The sequence below is a fragment of the Hyla sarda genome, unplaced genomic scaffold (genome assembly GCF_029499605.1).
Source record: "Hyla sarda isolate aHylSar1 unplaced genomic scaffold, aHylSar1.hap1 scaffold_1156, whole genome shotgun sequence".
NCBI lineage: Eukaryota > Metazoa > Chordata > Amphibia > Anura > Hylidae > Hyla > Hyla sarda.
Genome location: NW_026607778.1, coordinates 25,358 through 47,906, shown reverse-complemented (window position 1 = coordinate 47,906; position 22,549 = coordinate 25,358). Strand labels below are relative to the sequence as shown.

At 43.7% G+C, this 22,549-nt stretch overlaps 6 non-coding genes and 1 pseudogene across 6 annotated transcripts; all 7 read right to left on the bottom strand.

Moving 5' to 3' along the window:
• Positions 1-27: 27 nt before the first annotated feature.
• Positions 28-213, bottom strand: LOC130302239 (U2 spliceosomal RNA). The gene has a single exon (XR_008852526.1). It is a non-coding gene; the product is annotated as a U2 spliceosomal RNA (small nuclear RNA).
• A 6,897-nt stretch (positions 214-7,110) lies between these two features.
• Positions 7,111-7,301, bottom strand: LOC130302244 (U2 spliceosomal RNA). Its single transcript, XR_008852527.1, has one exon. It is a non-coding gene; the product is annotated as a U2 spliceosomal RNA (small nuclear RNA).
• Positions 7,302-9,395: 2,094 nt separating this feature from the next.
• On the bottom strand, positions 9,396-9,582 carry LOC130302236 (U2 spliceosomal RNA). The gene has a single exon (XR_008852523.1). It is a non-coding gene; the product is annotated as a U2 spliceosomal RNA (small nuclear RNA).
• Positions 9,583-14,751: 5,169 nt separating this feature from the next.
• LOC130302243 (U2 spliceosomal RNA) lies at positions 14,752-14,884 on the bottom strand (annotated as a pseudogene).
• Positions 14,885-16,970: 2,086 nt separating this feature from the next.
• Positions 16,971-17,161, bottom strand: LOC130302238 (U2 spliceosomal RNA). Its single transcript, XR_008852524.1, has one exon. It is a non-coding gene; the product is annotated as a U2 spliceosomal RNA (small nuclear RNA).
• A 2,084-nt stretch (positions 17,162-19,245) lies between these two features.
• On the bottom strand, positions 19,246-19,436 carry LOC130302226 (U2 spliceosomal RNA). The gene has a single exon (XR_008852517.1). It is a non-coding gene; the product is annotated as a U2 spliceosomal RNA (small nuclear RNA).
• Positions 19,437-21,531: 2,095 nt separating this feature from the next.
• On the bottom strand, positions 21,532-21,722 carry LOC130302215 (U2 spliceosomal RNA). Its single transcript, XR_008852506.1, has one exon. It is a non-coding gene; the product is annotated as a U2 spliceosomal RNA (small nuclear RNA).
• Positions 21,723-22,549: the final 827 nt, after the last annotated feature.

Sequence of the window (22,549 nt, the reverse complement as noted above, 5' to 3'; positions counted from 1 at the left end):
GGAATCTTTCTTTTTAACCCTGTAAGGGGGTGGTGCACTGTACCCGAAGACACTGCCATATCGGGTCAATGCATAGGGCGACGGAAGCAAGCTTCGAAATCGGCCCCCGTTCTCAAAAATCCATTTAATATATGGTCCCCAGATAGGGGACGTATCAGATATTAAACTGATAAGAACAGATTTTTTTTTTTTTTTTTTTTTTTTTTAAACCTTCAGGTTTGGACATTAAAACATCAAAATCCAACTCCATACTTCGTCACTTAGACTTTCTGAAGTAAAGTCCAACTCATCATTAGGTCTTTCTTTTTATTTTCAATTTTAAACAAACATAAATACCATCACCAATTACAAACTTACAAGATATCTCCATTTCAAAAACTTCCATATCCCCTCAGCATCCTTATCCCCCAAATTCTTCCTATCACACAAATAAACAACATATAACCTATCTAGAATCATCTTAATACAACCCTCCACCGACATGTTTTTTCTTTTGAATACACATAAATTCCTAACATCCCAAAGTACTTCTTTAATAATGGCAAGCAACACAAAAAAAACCCTTTCCTTATCTCTCCCTACCATACTAAGTCCAAACATAACCACATCATACGACATATACCTTATACCAGTCAATTCTTTAAACAGCAATCTCATCCCTTTCCACACACCTTGCGCCATTTCACAATTCCAAAATACATGCATCACACTCTCAATCCCATCACACTCATCTCTTGGACACCTCTCATACCTTCCAATCCCTCTATTTCTTTGAAATTCTCTTACCGGTAACGCACCATGCAAACTCTGCCATACTATCTCACGTTGTCTATTTGTTACTCCAACAGTCATTATACTCTTCCACACTCTCCCCACATCTACAGCTCTCACCATATTAATTGAACATTCAACTTCCTCTTTTTTAATGTACCCAATCATACTCTTTTTACTCACAAACACTTCTGGACCCACACCAATCAACCTATAATTCTCCAAAAATTTCACCACATATACATACCAACTAGGACACACAAAAGCATAAGGCACTCTCAAATCTCTTTCCAACCAACCCAATTTACATAACACACTGCCACCCAAATATCTCACCATACATGCACAACTCTTTTCACCTCCCATCATTCTTTTCAAAGCAAAAACAATATTCACACCCAGATACACATCAACATTCGGAAAGTCCATTCCTCCATTTTTACCATCTTTCATTACAATCTCTCTCTTAACTCTTTCCATCTTTGTACCCCACAAAAACACAAATAACATTCTTTTCACCTTTCGCAAAACCATATAACTTGGCGGAAACACAACAGCAACATATAACAGTATTGGCAAAATCACACTCTTCACTATCATAACCTTACCAACCATTGACAACTCTCTCAATCTCCAAAAATTCAATTTCTTTTGCACTCTCTTCCCCACATCCTCCCAACTATTTCTACCATCCAACCGTTCATCCATCTTCACCCCCAACACCTGAATAGGCCCTTCCACCCCTTCCATACCAACATCCTCACTCTGAGTCACACCACCAAAACATTTATATTCACTCTTTCCCCAATTGACCTTAAAACCAGACGCACCACAAAACAGACTTACCAATAACTTGGATCTTCTTACAGCTGCAACAGATTCACTTACCACACATACATCATCCATATAAGCCAACACTTTAACCTCTTTACCACGACCCCCCGGAACTCTCACACCTCTCACACATTTATCCTTACGCAATAATTCTAATAATGGTTCCATAGCACAAATAAAAGCAATAGGTGACAAGGGACATCCCTGTCTCACCCCTGAACATACTTTAATCTCCTCAGTCATCCATCCATTAATCAGAATCTTACTATACACTTCCTTATACAACATTCTCACAATATTCACAAAATCACCTGGAAACCCCATTTTAACTAGCACCTTAAACAAAAACCCATGCGACAAACGGTCAAAAGCTTTTTCAAAATCAATTGACAACACACGAACCACCTGCTTTCTACACATACCATCCCACAATATATCTCTCAACAAACACAAATTCTCACTAATTCTTCTTCCTGGCACACCACACACTTGCTCCTCCCCAATCACTTGCTCTATCACGTCCCTCATTCTATTTGTAATCAGCTTTGCAAATATTTTATAATCCACATTCAACAAAGTTATCGGCCTCCAATTCCTTACATCATTCACATCCCCTTTCTTATAAATCAAAACCACTATCCCACTCTTCATACTTTCCACCAATCTTCCATTAGCCCACATATACTTAAAGATACTCTCCATATCATCCTTCAGTACATCCCACAATTTCACATAAAACTCAGCCGGCAACCCATCCTCTCCAGGAGTCTTATTTTTAGCCATACTATCAACCGTCCTTTTAATTTCTTCCATTCCAATCTCTCTCATTAAACTCTCATACTCATTACAATCTACCTTCTTATCAATCACTTCCAGCACTTCCTCAGCCAAACCCCTATCACACTGTTTGACTGCATATAAGTCCTCATAAAACTCTTTCACCACATTCAGTACAGCTTTGCCTCTCACCAAACCACCATCCTTATCATACACACTCACTAAATCATCCTTTCTCCCAATCACTTTCTTAAAAAAATATCTTGAACACTTTTCATCCTTCTCCAATTTGTCCACTTTTGCTCGGTACATTAACTCTTTTCCTCTTTCATTCAACCAATCCTTTATATCTCTTTTCACAGCATCAATCTTACCATCCACTCTCCATCCCTTCTTTTTCAACTTAATGAGAAACCCCAACCTTTTATTCAGCCATTCATACTTCTTTCTTTCCCTAGCTTTCCTTTTATAACCTTCCCTCTTGAAAAAAACCTTAGTTCTTTCTTTAACCCACTCCCACCAACACAATAAATCCAAAAATTCTTTTTTCTTCTCACACCATAACTTATACTTCTTAATATACCTATCATATACCTCCTTTTCATCCAACAGTTTCACATTAAGCTTCCAGTAACCCCTCCCACTTATGCAAATCTCATCCAACACCAAACCACAACTCACACGCTCATGATCAGAATAAATCACTCTCTCTTGCTTATACCACATACATCCTATCATTTTGGACACAAAACACATATCTAATCTTGACTCACTCCTTCCACTCTCAGCATGATATGTTGCTAACACAGGATTCACACCACACACTTCAACCACATCTCTTAACTTGAAATCACTCACCATACTCTTAAGCATATTTCCAGAAACATCCGCATCCCTCCCAATCTCACAGTTGAAATCACCTACTAACAACACTGGTTCCTTCCCAGACAAAAACCCCTTAATTATTTCAAACAAACCCACCCTCTCCTCCTTATTCACAGGTGCATAAACATTAATTAACTTAAACTTAAACCCATGTAACCCAACCTCCACCAACACACACCTTCCTTCCCTTAACACCATTTGACTACAAACTTTAAACTTATTATTCCTAAACAAAACCCCAACTCCATCATTTCTATTTACATTAGAGCAAGACCACACTGCTGGTCCATATCTCCACTCCTCCTTTTTTGGAGGAAAATCCAATCCACATTCCTGTAGACAAATTATGTCATTATTAGTTCCTGCCAATTCCTCCAGAATGGCCGCTCTTCTATTCTTATTTTTAAAGACTCTAACATTTGACAAACTAACCGAAAAAGACATATCAAATCAAATAACAACCCATAGGAAGAAAAAACCTAGAAGAGAGTTAATGAACTTTACGGCTCAGTGTCGAGGGAGAAGTTTCTTCTCCAATGCATTTATCCATTTCACCCTCAGATATTGCGGCAAAACGATTACTCGTCTCCACCACCGTCTGCTCCATCTTTTCACCACTGGCACCTCTCGCCGCCTTCCGTGGGGGACGAAAAAGATCTTCCTCTCTCTCTTTAGCACTTTCCTCTTCTGAATTCGACCATTCAACTTTTTGAGTGCCAGACACCTGAGGACTAGGCACCTCTTCAATTCTCACCTCCTCCTCCATCTCCTCTTCAATCTCCTCCTGCACCTTCTCTTCCACCACCGTTGCTTTCTCAATAATGCTAGCAATCACACTCTTTTCTGCCATGTCTGCCTTTGCCTTTTCCCTTTTTTTAATTGCCAAATCTTTTCTGGCCTCTTTCTCCTTCTCCCTCTTAGCCACCTCCGGACAATTTCTATACACATGTCCAACAAGGCCACAAAGATCACAAGTTCTGGGCTGTGGACAAGCTCCCGCCTCATGCCCTGGCATTTTACAATTTCGGCACTTCTTATTACCTGGACAAGCCTCTTTAACATGTCCAAACAGCAAACAATCACGGCAAAACAATGGCTGGCCATAATAATAGACATAACCCCGGTTTCCAGCGATTGAAAAATTGGCCGGTGGGTGTTTCACTCCACCAATGCTCCCAGGATCCAGCTTCAGTTTTACAAAGAACTTCCATGTGCCATTAAACACACCCAAACTACTAGTTTGCTTCACTCCCCCTTGGACACTTTCACAGTAGATACTTAGAAAGTTTTTAATCATATCCGGGTCTAAGAACGGATTGTACATATGTACAAACAGAGTCTTCACTCCCATCTCAAACAGAGGAAAAAACTTTACATTTTCCAAGACAGGGTTATTGGCATTTCTTTTCAAACATTCATAGAAGTTCTGGCAATCAGCTTCATAGATGAAGGACACATCATATATTCCTTGCTTCCTATTCTCTTGCACACAGAACAAACTATCCATGCCAAAACCGCCCAATTTCTCCACAAGTTCATGTCCAATGTACTCAATCCGATTCTTACCCCGGTCAGAAGTTTCCACCACAAAACGTACAGTCTTCTCAATCGCAGGGAGGTATTCCTTTCCAGCCATTGTTCTTCTCTTGTCTGTCGATTCCACAGTAAGATCACCACTCCGGATTCCTGCTCAGCAGAACACCCGCACCCCTGACCCAGACCAAGTTTACACTTGATCTTAGCCAAAAGGCCGAGAAGCGATAACCGTGAAAGGGGCGGGCCCAACAAGGTCCCCTTCATGGGCACTATCACTGCTTGCTGTCAGGGAGGCTGCCAGACAATTTTCCATGCACACTCTGGGCTGGGGGGCAGTCAACCACCAGTACACACAGCAGAACCTAAACCCATACCATTATTGCTAAGCAGCAAGACAGGGGCCCATTGCACTCCCACGGGGCCTTTTTAAATGCAATCCATAACCCGGATTTGCCAGGAACCCTTCTTACTCCTCCTACTTGCATGTGACACTGGGCTTAGGATCTGCATAGGAAACACACACACAAGCACACACCTACCTTTGTTGCCTGCAGATGCCTCCTTGGCTGTCCCCAAACGGTATCAAACCAACACCCACGGGAAGCTGTAAGCATAGAGGACATGCCTGCACCCCATTGGACTTACCTGTGTGGGTTAAATCCGGGTTATTTGACAACCTATGGCGGTGATGGTTCTGCTCAGGCAGAGCAGTGCTGATGCTCCTCATAAAGCTGTCGCTGCTGTGAAGGTTCTAGGTGACATCACAAATCCCTATGGTTACATACACAACAAAGCTGGGTTGTTGTTGTTTACACTCTGCAAGGCCTGTGGAAGTGAGTGACATCATAGCACTGTAGTTCTGAGGGTTCTAGATGGATGCAACAATCTCCTGTTGCTTCTATGAAGGCCATAATAGACGACATCACCAAACAGCTCCATAGTCACATACACAGCAAAGGAGAGATGTTGTTTACACCTAGTGATGTCAGTGGTATTGAGTGACATCACAGCACAGTGCTAAGGCTCCTGGGCCTGGACACAGCAGCGGCTGCAATATCTCAACGGAGAATACGTTTATATATATATGTGTGTGTGTGCGCGTATATATATATATATATATATATATATATATATATATATATATTTCTCCGCCGAAATCACTTTTAAACCCATTTCCACCTTTTTTTCCCTTCTCTTCCTCTTACTTTTTTTTCACGTTTTTTTACGTTTTTCTCCTTTTCGCCTCTTTTCTGGGCGTATTATTCTTCTTTTTCTTCTTTTTTTTCGTCTAATGCATACCCCATCAGTGCAGCAATGCTTATTCAATACCGCCAGCAGATGGAGACACTGGGGGATAATTTTCTAAGGATTTATACTGATTTTTCCTGTCTGAATTTGTCGCACAGAAAGTTGCAGGCCAAATATGTGTGACATTTCTGCGACTTTAGCTTCTAGAGCCTTTTTACAACATTATACATAGGTGCTGAATACATAAAAAGCGACTGTTCAGCGACAGACAAGTCGCATCGGCTGAAAGTAGGCCAGAATGTCAGTCCATGTTGGAGCAGGTTTAGATACAGTCTAAAGCATAGATCTCAAAGTCTGTGCACAGAATTTAGCAAGGGCCTCGCACCTTCTGATGCATCAGGTAGGTGCACAATAGCATAGCCTAACCCTCTGTACTTTGGTCTATATTGATGCGGGACATAGACAGCCAGCTGATGACCAATCCATTAGTGCAATGGATGGCTGGAAGCATTTGTCTTTGCCTTTGCAATACCACAGAAGCAATGCATGGTCAATGTACAGCAATGACACACCTGTGTGAACAGCCAGGAGACCCCCCCCCCCCCATGTTATGTTACATAGTTACATAGTTAGTACGGTCGAAAAAAGACATATGTCCATCAAGTTCAACCAGGGAATTAAGGGGTAGGGGTGTGGCGCGATATTGGGGAAGGGATGAGATTTTATATTTCTTCATAAGCATTAATCTTATTTTGTCAATTAGGAACATTCAGCACCCACCCGCTATCAAGGCAGCTGCCTATCATGTCATGCCCTACCTGCACAGGTGTGCTGGCTACTCAAATGATCCGATTAAGGAGGCCATTTAGTCAGCAGCAGCAGAAGTCCTGTGCCTGGACGCTCCAACAGCGGCCAGACACAAGCAGAAGCAGAAGCAGCAGCAGCACCACCTTTTGTTTTTTGGCTGCAGCAGCAGCAAGGCCCACAGGGCTGGCTAGCTGGCTAGCCAGCAAGCAGGTAGCAATGAAAGTAGGAATCTTTCTTTTTAACCCTGTAAGGGGGTGGTGCACTGTACCCGAAGATACTGCCATATCGGGTCAATGCATAGGGCGACGGAAGCAAGCTTCGAAATCGGCCCCCGTTCTCAAAAATCCATTTAATATATGGTCCCCAGATAGGGGACGTATCAGATATTAAACTGATAAGAACAGATACTACACTTGATCTTAGCCAAAAGGCCGAGAAGCGATAACCGTGAAAGGGGCGGGCCCAACAAGGTCCCCTTCATGGGCACTATCACTGCTTGCTGTCAGGGAGGCTGCCAGACAATTTTCCATGCACACTCTGGGCTGGGGGGCAGTCAACCACCAGTACACACAGCAGAACCTAAACCCATACCATTATTGCTAAGCAGCAAGACAGGGGCCCATTGCACTCCCACGGGGCCTTTTTAAATGCAATCCATAACCCGGATTTGCCAGGAACCCTTCTTACTCCTCCTACTTGCATGTGACACTGGGCTTAGGATCTGCATAGGAAACACACACACAAGCACACACCTACCTTTGTTGCCTGCAGATGCCTCCTTGGCTGTCCCCAAACGGTATCAAACCAACACCCACGGGAAGCTGTAAGCATAGAGGACATGCCTGCACCCCATTGGACTTACCTGTGTGGGTTAAATCCGGGTTATTTGACAACCTATGGCGGTGATGGTTCTGCTCAGGCAGAGCAGTGCTGATGCTCCTCATAAAGCTGTCGCTGCTGTGAAGGTTCTAGGTGACATCACAAATCCCTATGGTTACATACACAACAAAGCTGGGTTGTTGTTGTTTACACTCTGCAAGGCCTGTGGAAGTGAGTGACATCATAGCACTGTAGTTCTGAGGGTTCTAGATGGATGCAACAATCTCCTGTTGCTTCTATGAAGGCCATAATAGACGACATCACCAAACAGCTCCATAGTCACATACACAGCAAAGGAGAGATGTTGTTTACACCTAGTGATGTCAGTGGTATTGAGTGACATCACAGCACAGTGCTAAGGCTCCTGGGCCTGGACACAGCAGCGGCTGCAATATCTCAACGGAGAATACGTTTATATATATATGTGTGTGTGTGTGCGCGTATATATATATATATATATATATATATATATATATATATATATATATATATATATTTCTCCGCCGAAATCACTTTTAAACCCATTTCCACCTTTTTTTCCCTTCTCTTCCTCTTACTTTTTTTTCACGTTTTTTTACATTTTTCTCCTTTTCGCCTCTTTTCTGGGCGTATTATTCTTCTTTTTCTTCTTTTTTTTCGTCTAATGCATACCCCATCAGTGCAGCAATGCTTATTCAATACCGCCAGCAGATGGAGACACTGGGGGATAATTTTCTAAGGATTTATACTGATTTTTCCTGTCTGAATTTGTCGCACAGAAAGTTGCAGGCCAAATATGTGTGACATTTCTGCGACTTTAGCTTCTAGAGCCTTTTTACAACATTATACATAGGTGCTGAATACATAAAAAGCGACTGTTCAGCGACAGACAAGTCGCATCGGCTGAAAGTAGGCCAGAATGTCAGTCCATGTTGGAGCAGGTTTAGATACAGTCTAAAGCATAGATCTCAAAGTCTGTGCACAGAATTTAGCAAGGGCCTCGCACCTTCTGATGCATCAGGTAGGTGCACAATAGCATAGCCTAACCCTCTGTACTTTGGTCTATATTGATGCGGGACATAGACAGCCAGCTGATGACCAATCCATTAGTGCAATGGATGGCTGGAAGCATTTGTCTTTGCCTTTGCAATACCACAGAAGCAATGCATGGTCAATGTACAGCAATGACACACCTGTGTGAACAGCCAGGAGACCCCCCCCCCCCATGTTATGTTACATAGTTACATAGTTAGTACGGTCGAAAAAAGACATATGTCCATCAAGTTCAACCAGGGAATTAAGGGGTAGGGGTGTGGCGCGATATTGGGGAAGGGATGAGATTTTATATTTCTTCATAAGCATTAATCTTATTTTGTCAATTAGGAACATTCAGCACCCACCCGCTATCAAGGCAGCTGCCTATCATGTCATGCCCTACCTGCACAGGTGTGCTGGCTACTCAAATGATCCAATTAAGGAGGCCATTTAGTCAGCAGCAGCAGAAGTCCTGTGCCTGGACGCTCCAACAGCGGCCAGACACAAGCAGAAGCAGAAGCAGCAGCAGCACCACCTTTTGTTTTTTGGCTGCAGCAGCAGCAAGGCCCACAGGGCTGGCTAGCTGGCTAGCCAGCAAGCAGGTAGCAATGAAAGTAGGAATCTTTCTTTTTAACCCTGTAAGGGGGTGGTGCACTGTACCCGAAGATACTGCCATATCGGGTCAATGCATAGGGCGACGGAAGCAAGCTTCGAAATCGGCCCCCGTTCTCAAAAATCCATTTAATATATGGTCCCCAGATAGGGGACGTATCAGATATTAAACTGATAAGAACAGATTTTTTTTTTAACTTGGCTACCCCTGAGGGGTATCTTTTTATTTAGAATTCATAACATTTAACAAAGTGCATTACGATTTATAAATATAATTTTTTTCAATAAAAACAAATTTTGATAATAAAATCACATATAACAATAAAAGTTCCCATAAATACAATCATAATACACTTAAAATGGGCACTTGGTGGCTTTACAAAAGGGCGTTCCATTCATTAAAATACCATTTTCTAGCTAATAAAGGATAATATTTCTTGTCTAATAAAAAGTACTGGTACATATCACTAAAACAAAGAGCTAAAACATCATTCACAGATAAAATCTCATGTTTAAAAAGTAAAATGTTTCTGGCATTCCATAGAGCTGCTTTAACACAGTTTATGATCTTCCATGCCATTGTCTCTTGAGTCCGTATTGGGCATTCCAGACATCCATAAAAAACAGCTGCAGAGTTTAAGTCTTTTATTTCTGTTATCTTCTTCACCAGAGGGAGTATTTTAGTCCATATCCTTTTTGCATAAAAACAAGTCCAGAAAAGGTGGTACACGGTCTCGGGTTCCTGGCAGCCCTCCCTCGGGCATACTGCAGTGTTGGCCATCCTTCTTCGGTGCTGGAATGCCCGGCATGGAAGACACTCGTGTATGCAGCTCCAGGCCAGATCTTTCTGTGAATTAAAAAGATAAATCATATTTGCCATCTTCCATATTTTCATGCATTTCTCTTCATTAAAATTATTCACAGGGGCAATAAAACCACTTTCTTTAATATATTTTAACATTTTTTTGCTATTAGTTACTTCATTAATACTTTTTCCGTTAAAGTTGTACAAGTTGAAAATTTTCTCTAAAATCTTGTATTGTTGGGGAAGATTAAAAGCATAAGGACAGCTTAAAACAGTTTTAAACCACCCATTCCTCCTCATAAAAAAACCTGTATTAAAACGGATAAAATATGACCAGTAACTATCCTTAAAAAGTGTGCTAACACACATGCTAAAAAAACTTGGTAAAAAGGAACGCCCTGATGTCGGGGAAGTCCTTTCCACCCATACCTTTTGGCATCATGACGATCTCTCTTCTCAATTTTTCACTCTTGGAGCTCCATAAAAAGGTAAAACATGCTTTAATAATTTTATTTAAAATAATTTCGGGGGGTGGAAAGACCATGCCAAGATACAATAAAATGGGTAAAATCACCATCCTTGTAACTAAAACCTTCCCCTCCATCGTTAGCTTTCTCATGTTCCACATACAAATTTTTGTGTTTATTTTTTGAGCCACCAAGTCCCAGCTATTAAAACCATTGTTTGACTCACTGAAGGAGACCCCTAAAATCTGCACAGACTCAGACACAGGAATGGGTAAATCCCTTAAAAACAGTCCTCCTATATTTAAAACACTGCTTTTATTAAAATTTACCTTAAAACCGGAGGCACAACAAAAAAATTCAACTTGCTTTAGGGCTTTTTGAAGCGATGGGGTGTCCCTTCCAAGCACTGCCACATCGTCCATGTACCCCACTACTTTAGCCTCTAGTCCCCCTCCTCCCGGCAGGGGGACCCCTCTTATTTGCTTATCTCTCCTCAAGGTGCATAGTAGAGGCTCAAGCGCACATATGAAAAGTAGTGGGGACAAAGGACACCCCTGCTTCACTCCGGAATTTAAAATCACATCCTGTGTCTTAAAACCGTTAACTAAAATCTTGCTTGTGCAGTTTTTATAAAAGGCCTTAAGAGACAATAAAAAGCCTTCAGGTATACCCATTTTCTCTAAAACCTTAAAAAGATAAAAATGTGACACTCTGTCAAAAGCCTTCTCGAAGTCTAAGGATAAAATGGCTAGTTTTCCGTTTCTAGATTTTGGTCACTAATCACATCTTTTAAAAGGTTAAGATTTTCCCATATGCTCCTCCCAGGCACCCCACAGACCTGATTTGAATGGATTATTTTCTCTATTACACTTTTTAATCTATTTGCGCACAGTTTTGCCATCACTTTGTAGTCACAGTTGAGGAGGGTGATTGGTCTCCAGTTCTTTAGATCTGACCGGTCTCCCTTTTTGAACAGCAGGGAGACATCACCCTTCCTCCATGAACCTGGGAGGGCTTTTGTTTTAAATACTTCTGTAAAAAGGGAAAAAAGGTCATCTTTTAAAACACCATAAAAAATGACATAAAACTCAATGGGTATACCGTCAGGACCAGGCACCTTACCGGATTTAAAACTCCTGATCGTCTCTAAAACCTCCTGTTCCGAGATCTCCCTCTGTAAAAGAGACTGGGACACAGGGTCTAAAACATTGGTAATCTCCTTCAATGAGTCATTCATAAAATCAATATCAATATTTTTTGTATTAAAAAGATCCGCATAAAATGAATGTACCCTTTTTAAAATACCCTGTACATCTTTTTCTCCTTGTATATTATCAATTAAAACCTTTTTATCCGTTACTTTCTTAAAAAAGTACCTGGAGCAGGTCTCGTTCTCTTCAAGGTGCTTTATTTTGGATCTGAAAATTATCTCTTTTCCCTTCTGCTCCAGGCACAGTTTTATTTCTTTTTTTAAGTCAGTAATTTCTCTATAAACCTCTATACCATTGTCTCTGAATTTGTACAGGGTTTGCAGACGGGTATTTAGAAGGGAGTAAAACTCACGCTTCTCTTTAGCTCTAGAGATCCCTACTCTAATAAAAAACTCTTTTATTTTTATTTTCATTTTCTCCCACCATATACTGATGGGAGTGTTAGGATCTCTTACCCGTCTGCAGTCCTTGTAGAAGTTGATAAAATCGGATAAAACCTGCGGATCTTCTAAAAGGGATACATTCATCTTCCAGGCATTCCTCCCAGTCTTTTTTCTAAAATCACTCTTCACCTTAAAAGATAAAAGTTTGTGATCAGAAAAAACATTGGTTAAAACATCACACTTAAAAGGCAGTACTTGATAAGAACAGAAGATAAAATCGATCCTGGAGCTGCAGTTTGCGTTGCTCCAGGTCACACCGTCTCTTTCTGGTAAAATACTATTGCATTTCTTAAAAACATCAGTAAGTCTAAAATCAATAATCATATTTTTTAACATAGAAGATGTTTTATCATAGTTTCTACTTACTGAATTGGTAAAACGGTGCTCCCCCCTTAAAATACAATTAAAATCACCTGCTAAAATAAGAGGTTCAGAATCATTGATAAAAAGGGGTAAAATCTCTAACATCCGTGCTCTATCATTTTTATTGGGTGAACCATAAAAATTTAAAAACTGCCATTTAATACCATCAATAAAAGCTTTAACCAATAAAATTCTGCCTGGTAAAATCTCATGAATAAAATCAATAAAAGCATTTCCTTTAAAAAGTATGGCGACCCCTGCTGATCTGGATTCGTTAGATCCAGACCAGACTGATGGACCGTGTACCCAATCTTTTTTATACTTTTCATAATTTAAACTATGCGGGATGCCGCACTCCTGCAGGAAAACCACAGAAGCAGCAAAAATAGACAAGTAGTTAAAAAGGGCAACCCGTTTCGCTCGTGAACTTATACTTCTTACATTCATAGACAATCCGGACAACTCAGCCATTGGAGATGTAAAAAAAAGGGAGGCTCAGATAACAAACTAAAAACCAGATTGCGCACTGGAGCTCTCGTTACCCCCCACCTCTGACTCTACCGTACACATAGAGGAAGCCGGAGAGGAACCACCCTCGCTCGAGCAGCCCCCCTCTTCCAAGACCACAGGTGTATAGACAGAGTACATTGGTAAGAACAGCTTCTGGGCTCCATTCTCTTTTTCGGCGTCCACCTCTTGCCCCTCCATAGGGGTCGGGTGCGTACTTAGGTCCATTTCCGGGACCTCGGAGATGGTCACCCCTGAAACCTCCTCCTGGCTGGGAGGAGGAGGGGTATCCACCGCTGGGACCTGTGGAGGAGCTTCACTTGGAGCCCCCGTCACGACAGGAACTTCCATCTGCTCCTCCTGGACCACCTCCGAGTCCGGACGCCCTTTGGAGCCCCTTCGTCTTTTCACCTTTGCTACTCCGTCCGGGTTTTCACACTCAGGGGGACCCCGAGCAGGAGGACCTTCCGGGGTGGAATCGGGCACCTCTCGCTCTTCCACCTTCTCTGAGGTATCTGCCCGATCCCCTCTCGCATTTCTCTTCCCCGGCCTCCTCTCATTTGGGGTCCCCCTTTCCACCTGTGCCTCTTTCTCCTGGGGTTCTTTTGGGGGGGCCGTGGTCTCCATCTCACAGCTTACCTCTTCTTGTGGGGGGTGCTCCTCCTCTCTGGCTTTTCCCCAGGCTGGTCTCCGGACGTCTCTCTTGGGTTGCCCTTGCTGTTCTGTGGTTTTTTTTGGTCTGTGGGGACAGAAAGCATACACGTGACCAAAGTGACGGCAAAAATTACATCTCAAACCCTTATCACATTTTTCTGTTTCATGTTGCATGCTTCCACATTTCTTACAGGAACTTTCACAATTTTCCTTTATGTGCCCATAACGTTGGCACCTTCTGCAGAAGTTTGGCATTCCCGCAAAAAAGAGGTCGCCACACACATTGTTTAATTTAAAACGAGCAGGCGGTAATAGTATCCCCCCTGGGAGGGTGGGGTCTTTGTTGCACGTGACTTGATATCGCCATTTTGAGGTCCAGACACCACAGTCGTTCATGATTTTTCCTCTGAACTCCACCTTTTTAAAGTAGGCTGCCAGGAACCCATCGATCTCTCTCTGATTTACAAAAGGGGAGTACATCTTCACGACAATCAACTTGGTTTCATCTAGGACGTGCTCGACAATTTGGATACCCTTAAGCCTCGGATCATCTTGCTTTGGAATTTTCATTACTGCATCTAAGAATACGCCTTCCCCTATGAAAGTGCAGTCGTAGATCCTCCGCTTAGGGTAATCCTGGATGGCCAAAATCTCTCGCTTACGAACATTAAGAATCTTGTCGAGCACGTCCTCTATCACGAACCTCATGCCACGTGCATCCGCCGCATCACCTGTGAGAATGACCCGCACAGTGTGTTTAATCCGGGCATAAGCCGGTACCGAACCAGGATCTAGATCTTCATCCATGGTTCATTCGTGTTTTGGTCTGGTTCTCTCCGCTCCAACCAACCAGCAAATTCGCTCAAACCTCTCTCCACCCGAAGGCTTTGAGAGGCGATCGCAACCCGTTACCCTGGGACTAAGCCCTCTCCCCAATAGCAACAAGTGGGTGAAGCCCAGGCAATAAACCTGGGCGATCCCACAAGGCCGAGGAGAGGGGTACCCGAGTACCTTCTGACCAGATCTCCTGTATTACTACACTTGATCTTAGCCAAAAGGCCGAGAAGCGATAACCGTGAAAGGGGCGGGCCCAACAAGGTCCCCTTCATGGGCACTATCACTGCTTGCTGTCAGGGAGGCTGCCAGACAATTTTCCATGCACACTCTGGGCTGGGGGGCAGTCAACCACCAGTACACACAGCAGAACCTAAACCCATACCATTATTGCTAAGCAGCAAGACAGGGGCCCATTGCACTCCCACGGGGCCTTTTTAAATGCAATCCATAACCCGGATTTGCCAGGAACCCTTCTTACTCCTCCTACTTGCATGTGACACTGGGCTTAGGATCTGCATAGGAAACACACACACAAGCACACACCTACCTTTGTTGCCTGCAGATGCCTCCTTGGCTGTCCCCAAACGGTATCAAACCAACACCCACGGGAAGCTGTAAGCATAGAGGACATGCCTGCACCCCATTGGACTTACCTGTGTGGGTTAAATCCGGGTTATTTGACAACCTATGGCGGTGATGGTTCTGCTCAGGCAGAGCAGTGCTGATGCTCCTCATAAAGCTGTCGCTGCTGTGAAGGTTCTAGGTGACATCACAAATCCCTATGGTTACATACACAACAAAGCTGGGTTGTTGTTGTTTACACTCTGCAAGGCCTGTGGAAGTGAGTGACATCATAGCACTGTAGTTCTGAGGGTTCTAGATGGATGCAACAATCTCCTGTTGCTTCTATGAAGGCCATAATAGACGACATCACCAAACAGCTCCATAGTCACATACACAGCAAAGGAGAGATGTTGTTTACACCTAGTGATGTCAGTGGTATTGAGTGACATCACAGCACAGTGCTAAGGCTCCTGGGCCTGGACACAGCAGCGGCTGCAATATCTCAACGGAGAATACGTTTATATATATGTGTGTGTGTGCGCGTATATATATATATATATATATATATATATATATATATATATATATATATTTCTCCGCCGAAATCACTTTTAAACCCATTTCCACCTTTTTTTCCCTTCTCTTCCTCTTACTTTTTTTTCACGTTTTTTTACGTTTTTCTCCTTTTCGCCTCTTTTCTGGGCGTATTATTCTTCTTTTTCTTCTTTTTTTTCGTCTAATGCATACCCCATCAGTGCAGCAATGCTTATTCAATACCGCCAGCAGATGGAGACACTGGGGGATAATTTTCTAAGGATTTATACTGATTTTTCCTGTCTGAATTTGTCGCACAGAAAGTTGCAGGCCAAATATGTGTGACATTTCTGCGACTTTAGCTTCTAGAGCCTTTTTACAACATTATACATAGGTGCTGAATACATAAAAAGCGACTGTTCAGCGACAGACAAGTCGCATCGGCTGAAAGTAGGCCAGAATGTCAGTCCATGTTGGAGCAGGTTTAGATACAGTCTAAAGCATAGATCTCAAAGTCTGTGCACAGAATTTAGCAAGGGCCTCGCACCTTCTGATGCATCAGGTAGGTGCACAATAGCATAGCCTAACCCTCTGTACTTTGGTCTATATTGATGCGGGACATAGACAGCCAGCTGATGACCAATCCATTAGTGCAATGGATGGCTGGAAGCATTTGTCTTTGCCTTTGCAATACCACAGAAGCAATGCATGGTCAATGTACAGCAATGACACACCTGTGTGAACAGCCAGGAGACCCCCCCCCCCATGTTATGTTACATAGTTACATAGTTAGTACGGTCGAAAAAAGACATATGTCCATCAAGTTCAACCAGGGAATTAAGGGGTAGGGGTGTGGCGCGATATTGGGGAAGGGATGAGATTTTATATTTCTTCATAAGCATTAATCTTATTTTGTCAATTAGGAACATTCAGCACCCACCCGCTATCAAGGCAGCTGCCTATCATGTCATGCCCTACCTGCACAGGTGTGCTGGCTACTCAAATGATCCAATTAAGGAGGCCATTTAGTCAGCAGCAGCAGAAGTCCTGTGCCTGGACGCTCCAACAGCGGCCAGACACAAGCAGAAGCAGAAGCAGCAGCAGCACCACCTTTTGTTTTTTGGCTGCAGCAGCAGCAGCAAGGCCCACAGGGCTGGCTAGCTGGCTAGCCAGCAAGCAGGTAGCAATGAAAGTAGGAATCTTTCTTTTTAACCCTGTAAGGGGGTGGTGCACTGTACCCGAAGATACTGCCATATCGGGTCAATGCATAGGGCGACGGAAGCAAGCTTCGAAATCGGCCCCCGTTCTCAAAAATCCATTTAATATATGGTCCCCAGATAGGGGACGTATCAGATATTAAACTGATAAGAACAGATACTACACTTGATCTTAGCCAAAAGGCCGAGAAGCGATAACCGTGAAAGGGGCGGGCCCAACAAGGTCCCCTTCATGGGCACTATCACTGCTTGCTGTCAGGGAGGCTGCCAGACAATTTTCCATGCACACTCTGGGCTGGGGGGCAGTCAACCACCAGTACACACAGCAGAACCTAAACCCATACCATTATTGCTAAGCAGCAAGACAGGGGCCCATTGCACTCCCACGGGGCCTTTTTAAATGCAATCCATAACCCGGATTTGCCAGGAACCCTTCTTACTCCTCCTACTTGCATGTGACACTGGGCATAGGATCTGCATAGGAAACACACACACAAGCACACACCTACCTTTGTTGCCTGCAGATGCCTCCTTGGCTGTCCCCAAACGGTATCAAACCAACACCCACGGGAAGCTGTAAGCATAGAGGACATGCCTGCACCCCATTGGACTTACCTGTGTGGGTTAAATCCGGGTTATTTGACAACCTATGGCGGTGATGGTTCTGCTCAGGCAGAGCAGTGCTGATGCTCCTCATAAAGCTGTCGCTGCTGTGAAGGTTCTAGGTGACATCACAAATCCCTATGGTTACATACACAACAAAGCTGGGTTGTTGTTGTTTACACTCTGCAAGGCCTGTGGAAGTGAGTGACATCATAGCACTGTAGTTCTGAGGGTTCTAGATGGATGCAACAATCTCCTGTTGCTTCTATGAAGGCCATAATAGACGACATCACCAAACAGCTCCATAGTCACATACACAGCAAAGGAGAGATGTTGTTTACACCTAGTGATGTCAGTGGTATTGAGTGACATCACAGCACAGTGCTAAGGCTCCTGGGCCTGGACACAGCAGCGGCTGCAATATCTCAACGGAGAATACGTTTATATATGTGTGTGTGTGTGCGCGTATATATATATATATATATATATATATATATATATATATATATATATATATATATATTCTCCGCCGAAATCACTTTTAAACCCATTTCCACCTTTTTTTCCCTTCTCTTCCTCTTACTTTTTTTTCACGTTTTTTTACGTTTTTCTCCTTTTCGCCTCTTTTCTGGGCGTATTATTCTTCTTTTTCTTCTTTTTTTTCGTCTAATGCATACCCCATCAGTGCAGCAATGCTTATTCAATACCGCCAGCAGATGGAGACACTGGGGGATAATTTTCTAAGGATTTATACTGATTTTTCCTGTCTGAATTTGTCGCACAGAAAGTTGCAGGCCAAATATGTGTGACATTTCTGCGACTTTAGCTTCTAGAGCCTTTTTACAACATTATACATAGGTGCTGAATACATAAAAAGCGACTGTTCAGCGACAGACAAGTCGCATCGGCTGAAAGTAGGCCAGAATGTCAGTCCATGTTGGAGCAGGTTTAGATACAGTCTAAAGCATAGATCTCAAAGTCTGTGCACAGAATTTAGCAAGGGCCTCGCACCTTCTGATGCATCAGGTAGGTGCACAATAGCATAGCCTAACCCTCTGTACTTTGGTCTATATTGATGCGGGACATAGACAGCCAGCTGATGACCAATCCATTAGTGCAATGGATGGCTGGAAGCATTTGTCTTTGCCTTTGCAATACCACAGAAGCAATGCATGGTCAATGTACAGCAATGACACACCTGTGGGAACAGCCAGGAGACCCCCCCCCCCATGTTATGTTACATAGTTACATAGTTAGTACGGTCGAAAAAAGACATATGTCCATCAAGTTCAACCAGGGAATTAAGGGGTAGGGGTGTGGCGCGATATTGGGGAAGGGATGAGATTTTATATTTCTTCATAAGCATTAATCTTATTTTGTCAATTAGGAACATTCAGCACCCACCCGCTATCAAGGCAGCTGCCTATCATGTCATGCCCTACCTGCACAGGTGTGCTGGCTACTCAAATGATCCAATTAAGGAGGCCATTTAGTCAGCAGCAGCAGAAGTCCTGTGCCTGGACGCTCCAACAGCGGCCAGACACAAGCAGAAGCAGAAGCAGCACCACCTTTTGTTTTTTGGCTGCAGCAGCAGCAAGGCCCACAGGGCTGGCTAGCTGGCTAGCCAGCAAGCAGGTAGCAATGAAAGTAGGAATCTTTCTTTTTAACCCTGTAAGGGGGTGGTGCACTGTACCCGAAGATACTGCCATATCGGGTCAATGCATAGGGCGACGGAAGCAAGCTTCGAAATCGGCCCCCGTTCTCAAAAATCCATTTAATATATGGTCCCCAGATAGGGGACGTATCAGATATTAAACTGATAAGAACAGATACTACACTTGATCTTAGCCAAAAGGCCGAGAAGCGATAACCGTGAAAGGGGCGGGCCCAACAAGGTCCCCTTCATGGGCACTATCACTGCTTGCTGTCAGGGAGGCTGCCAGACAATTTTCCATGCACACTCTGGGCTGGGGGGCAGTCAACCACCAGTACACACAGCAGAACCTAAACCCATACCATTATTGCTAAGCAGCAAGACAGGGGCCCATTGCACTCCCACGGGGCCTTTTTAAATGCAATCCATAACCCGGATTTGCCAGGAACCCTTCTTACTCCTCCTACTTGCATGTGACACTGGGCTTAGGATCTGCATAGGAAACACACACACAAGCACACACCTACCTTTGTTGCCTGCAGATGCCTCCTTGGCTGTCCCCAAACGGTATCAAACCAACACCCACGGGAAGCTGTAAGCATAGAGGACATGCCTGCACCCCATTGGACTTACCTGTGTGGGTTAAATCCGGGTTATTTGACAACCTATGGCGGTGATGGTTCTGCTCAGGCAGAGCAGTGCTGATGCTCCTCATAAAGCTGTCGCTGCTGTGAAGGTTCTAGGTGACATCACAAATCCCTATGGTTACATACACAACAAAGCTGGGTTGTTGTTGTTTACACTCTGCAAGGCCTGTGGAAGTGAGTGACATCATAGCACTGTAGTTCTGAGGGTTCTAGATGGATGCAACAATCTCCTGTTGCTTCTATGAAGGCCATAATAGACGACATCACCAAACAGCTCCATAGTCACATACACAGCAAAGGAGAGATGTTGTTTACACCTAGTGATGTCAGTGGTATTGAGTGACATCACAGCACAGTGCTAAGGCTCCTGGGCCTGGACACAGCAGCGGCTGCAATATCTCAACGGAGAATACGTTTATATATATGTGTGTGTGTGCGCGTATATATATATATATATATATATATATATATATATATATATATATATATATATATATTTCTCCGCCGAAATCACTTTTAAACCCATTTCCACCTTTTTTTCCCTTCTCTTCCTCTTACTTTTTTTTCACGTTTTTTTACGTTTTTCTCCTTTTCGCCTCTTTTCTGGGCGTATTATTCTTCTTTTTCTTCTTTTTTTTCGTCTAATGCATACCCCATCAGTGCAGCAATGCTTATTCAATACCGCCAGCAGATGGAGACACTGGGGGATAATTTTCTAAGGATTTATACTGATTTTTCCTGTCTGAATTTGTCGCACAGAAAGTTGCAGGCCAAATATGTGTGACATTTCTGCGACTTTAGCTTCTAGAGCCTTTTTACAACATTATACATAGGTGCTGAATACATAAAAAGCGACTGTTCAGCGACAGACAAGTCGCATCGGCTGAAAGTAGGCCAGAATGTCAGTCCATGTTGGAGCAGGTTTAGATACAGTCTAAAGCATAGATCTCAAAGTCTGTGCACAGAATTTAGCAAGGGCCTCGCACCTTCTGATGCATCAGGTAGGTGCACAATAGCATAGCCTAACCCTCTGTACTTTGGTCTATATTGATGCGGGACATAGACAGCCAGCTGATGACCAATCCATTAGTGCAATGGATGGCTGGAAGCATTTGTCTTTGCCTTTGCAATACCACAGAAGCAATGCATGGTCAATGTACAGCAATGACACACCTGTGTGAACAGCCAGGAGACCCCCCCCCCCCATGTTATGTTACATAGTTACATAGTTAGTACGGTCGAAAAAAGACATATGTCCATCAAGTTCAACCAGGGAATTAAGGGGTAGGGGTGTGGCGCGATATTGGGGAAGGGATGAGATTTTATATTTCTTCATAAGCATTAATCTTATTTTGTCAATTAGGAACATTCAGCACCCACCCGCTATCAAGGCAGCTGCCTATCATGTCATGCCCTACCTGCACAGGTGTGCTGGCTACTCAAATGATCCAATTAAGGAGGCCATTTAGTCAGCAGCAGCAGAAGTCCTGTGCCTGGACGCTCCAACAGCGGCCAGACACAAGCAGAAGCAGCAGAAGCAGCAGCAGCAGCACCACCTTTTGTTTTTTGGCTGCAGCAGCAAGGCCCACAGGGCTGGCTAGCTGGCTAGCCAGCAAGCAGGTAGCAATGAAAGTAGGAATCTTTCTTTTTAACCCTGTAAGGGGGTGGTGCACTGTACCCGAAGATACTGCCATATCGGGTCAATGCATAGGGCGACGGAAGCAAGCTTCGAAATCGGCCCCCGTTCTCAAAAATCCATTTAATATATGGTCCCCAGATAGGGGACGTATCAGATATTAAACTGATAAGAACAGATACTACACTTGATCTTAGCCAAAAGGCCGAGAAGCGATAACCGTGAAAGGGGCGGGCCCAACAAGGTCCCCTTCATGGGCACTATCACTGCTTGCTGTCAGGGAGGCTGCCAGACAATTTTCCATGCACACTCTGGGCTGGGGGGCAGTCAACCACCAGTACACACAGCAGAACCTAAACCCATACCATTATTGCTAAGCAGCAAGACAGGGGCCCATTGCACTCCCACGGGGCCTTTTTAAATGCAATCCATAACCCGGATTTGCCAGGAACCCTTCTTACTCCTCCTACTTGCATGTGACACTGGGCTTAGGATCTGCATAGGAAACACACACACAAGCACACACCTACCTTTGTTGCCTGCAGATGCCTCCTTGGCTGTCCCCAAACGGTATCAAACCAACACCCACGGGAAGCTGTAAGCATAGAGGACATGCCTGCACCCCATTGGACTTACCTGTGTGGGTTAAATCCGGGTTATTTGACAACCTATGGCGGTGATGGTTCTGCTCAGGCAGAGCAGTGCTGATGCTCCTCATAAAGCTGTCGCTGCTGTGAAGGTTCTAGGTGACATCACAAATCCCTATGGTTACATACACAACAAAGCTGGGTTGTTGTTGTTTACACTCTGCAAGGCCTGTGGAAGTGAGTGACATCATAGCACTGTAGTTCTGAGGGTTCTAGATGGATGCAACAATCTCCTGTTGCTTCTATGAAGGCCATAATAGACGACATCACCAAACAGCTCCATAGTCACATACACAGCAAAGGAGAGATGTTGTTTACACCTAGTGATGTCAGTGGTATTGAGTGACATCACAGCACAGTGCTAAGGCTCCTGGGCCTGGACACAGCAGCGGCTGCA